This window comes from Ptychodera flava, assembly GCF_041260155.1.
Source record: "Ptychodera flava strain L36383 chromosome 23 unlocalized genomic scaffold, AS_Pfla_20210202 Scaffold_23__1_contigs__length_28996876_pilon, whole genome shotgun sequence".
Classification (NCBI taxonomy): Eukaryota; Metazoa; Hemichordata; class Enteropneusta; family Ptychoderidae; genus Ptychodera; species Ptychodera flava.
Genome location: NW_027248277.1, coordinates 26,258,446 through 26,261,771, shown reverse-complemented (window position 1 = coordinate 26,261,771; position 3,326 = coordinate 26,258,446). Strand labels below are relative to the sequence as shown.

Sequence of the window (3,326 nt, the reverse complement as noted above, 5' to 3'; positions counted from 1 at the left end):
TTCTGATGGTTTTGGAGCAGGAAATAGCACTGCAGGTAAGCGCTGAATGCCGAGATCGGGCGGGCTTCCATCGTGTATGCTATCAGCGTTTTACAGATAAACACCGGCTTACTCAGGCACAGAAACGCAAAGAGAAAGGTACTGTGCGGAAAACGCTGTTAACAAGCAAATCAAATGAGCCGACGGAAGTTGATAATGACGGTCAATACCAAGTTTCTCCTAAAAAGCGACACCTGCGGTCCAATCCTACTTCAACCGCCATTTCGCAGCAAAACGCCGAAGTATACACGTATTACCACCGATATGCATCTTGTGCAGACGTCGGAAACAAAGACGGGACCCGATAACAAAAAAGAGGTCAATGAAAGACTTACTTCCTGTGAAACCGATGGACGTTCATTGATTAAAGCTGCGGAACATAGGAAAGACGAGAAACTGTTGATTCAACTGCGAGGTCAAGACTTAGTCAGTATAGAAGTTAAGTATCACCATCATGTTACCTAAGTTACACAAGATGTGTAACTTACACATATCAGAAAAAAGCAGAGGAAGACAGCGGTATCATGTATGCCCCATCCTTTAAGAAATTTTGTGATGAAGTTGTACAGAAGAGAATCATTGAAGGCAGAGAGTGCATCGCAATGGATGTGATGAGAAATATCTTTATTAAAATGATCAATGACGAAGAAGACATAGATGCATCTACATACAAAACTCGTCACTAAAAAAAAGACTGCAAACAAGGTTTGTGACAAACTAGTGTTTATTCGACCTAAGTATCGCCAATGCGAAATACTGATGGCTAACCGAGGAGATTCTGCTGCAGATTATCATATCTTGAATATAACCAATACAGATTCTGAAAGTGAAGAGAGTGAAAATAATGGAATCACAGTCGATGACAACAAGCTATGATAACAGCCAAGATGAAAGGCTTGAGATGATTCACACTGCAATGAATATTCACAGTATTCTTGAAGAAACTGAAGGCGTTAATAACTGGCCTCCAAGGGCAGAAGACCTGTCAATTCAACAAAGTAGAAGTATTGTGCCAACAAAGCTGTTCAATTTCCTAGCTTGGTGTACTGGCACATCACAGGACTTTCTTACAAGTGAACGTGTGGATGTCCCGTCAGCTGTAGAAAACAGATTGTTATCAGTTTGCCAGGACTTAATCTTCTTGTCATCTCGAGGACGGAAAGTCACCCCAAAACACTTGTCTCTCGGTATGGCAGTGCGTCATTTGACAGGGTCTTCATCTTTGATAGGATTGCTGAATGGTTTGGGCCATTGTGTTTCACATTCATCGGTTTTAGAGCATGACACAGCACTAGCTCAACAACAACTTCACAGTGATGGTTTGCCACCTGGATTTTGTCAAGAAGTGTTTACCACCTTAGTTTGGGACAATAATGATTTTGGTGAAGAAACTCTAAGTGGTAAGTAGACCCAGATACACATACTGTGATTAGCTTTCCATGTTACAGCTTATGATTTACACCAAGACGCCATGAAAACTTAATTTTTTAAAGCCTTTGTGTTAAACATTTTGCTGTGATTTTACTTTTTGCAGTTTTAATACAAGGAGGTAATTTCACATTTTAACTTTTATTTCTTACGAGGTTTATTTCAATTATGATAATATTGTAGGAAAAGGTACAACTCACAACACCAATGGAATCATAATTCAAAGGAACACAGGAGATGAAGCTAGTACAGCTGACAACCTTTCAACTGCAGTTGCCATTACAAAGTCAAAGCAAAGGACACTTACCAGCTCCACCAAGCAACATTATTGAGTACCATGGTCGACCTCGCCATGGCCCTGCACCGTCAGATTGTACATTGTGAAATACAATAATCATCACAGTCACCGCGTATCATGATGTCATGGTCTCATATTACGGTTGTAAGTATTGTAAGCGCACACTCATGAAATGTTGCCATATTACCGCACCATTTGCACAAAGCCTTACTTGCCCTTCCCCTTCATCCTAAATTTCAATCATTGTTGCATTTTCTCAGTTTAAACAATATGTAAACAATCAAACCAATTACTGTTCATACATAGTCTTGTTAACCCCAATATAACGGTGTCCCTTTAACTGTTGAAACCCTTATATTTATTTCCTTGTTGGTTAATGTTTTAATTACATTTTATGAAAGTTGTTGTATTGCTAATTTAATCAACATTTTCTTATTGTACTATTACCATGAAATACTGTTGTTGTTATTATTATTATTATTATTGTTATTATTGGAATATCAAGTTCAATACAATAACTTATTTTTTCATGTTACCTATAGGTTCAGATGCTGATTGCATGTTTCCAAACCAGGATAGAGTGATTGATGTACCACTTACTAAAGACTTGGCATTTTGGATGTGCAAAACTGTGCAGGTACCGTATGTATTGACATATCATCAATTACTTAAATGTCGCATGATTTTTATTTTTATTTATATATTTTCTTTCTTCTTTTAACATTTGCACTTTGATTTTTTTCATGTTTGCATCATTAGGTCGAGGAAGGAAATGTGACTTTGCCGGCATGGACTGGATTCAATCAGCAACTCTCAGGCAATATCATACAGCCTGTCAGCAAAATTGGCTACCTACCAGTGATAGATGCCAGTCCAACAGAGAAGTCCACAATAAACACAGTACTGAGTACAAGTGTTGACATCGCTAATAAACTCCGTCTGCAAAGTGTGGTACTTAATATGGATCTGGCATTTATTCAAGGCACAGGAAATCCGATGGCAGAATGAAGAGTACACAAAACGCCTAATACTGCGTCTTGGAGAATTTCACACGGCGATGTCATTTCTATCCGCAATAGGAAAGCGCTTCAGAGATGCTGGCTTGGAGGATATCATGATAGAGTCTGGTATTTTAGCCCAAGGTTCAGTCAATGGTGTAATGAGCGGACATCATTACAACCGAAGTGTTCGCTGCCATAAACTGGTTGCAGAGGCCATGCACCGTCTCCGCTTTAATGAGTTCCTTGACAGCTTGACTGAAGAGAACATTTACCAGTCATCGCCAGCCTTCTTGATCTTCGTGACAGCTATCCCCATTCGTTCATTGATGCAGTGAATACAGAAGAAATGAAGCAGTTACAACAGAAATACACAGACCATATAGAGAGGTGCTGTGAAAGCAACGTCAATTATGCTTTCTGGAGTTCGTATTTGAACATAGTACAGCTACTACTCCTATTCATCAGAGGTACACGTGAGGGGGACTGGCATTTACATCTAGCTGCTATACGACAGATGTTACCATGGTACTTTGCCTATGGGAAGGTCAATTATTCACGTT

At 39.4% G+C, this 3,326-nt stretch overlaps 1 long non-coding RNA gene across 1 annotated transcript; it reads left to right on the top strand.

Annotated features, from left to right (window-relative positions):
- The first annotated feature begins 1,867 nt into the window (after positions 1–1,867).
- On the top strand, positions 1,868–2,730 carry LOC139123677 (uncharacterized). The gene is made up of 3 exons (XR_011549748.1): positions 1,868–1,909; positions 2,308–2,402; positions 2,525–2,730. It is a non-coding gene; the product is annotated as an uncharacterized lncRNA (long non-coding RNA).
- Positions 2,731–3,326: the final 596 nt, after the last annotated feature.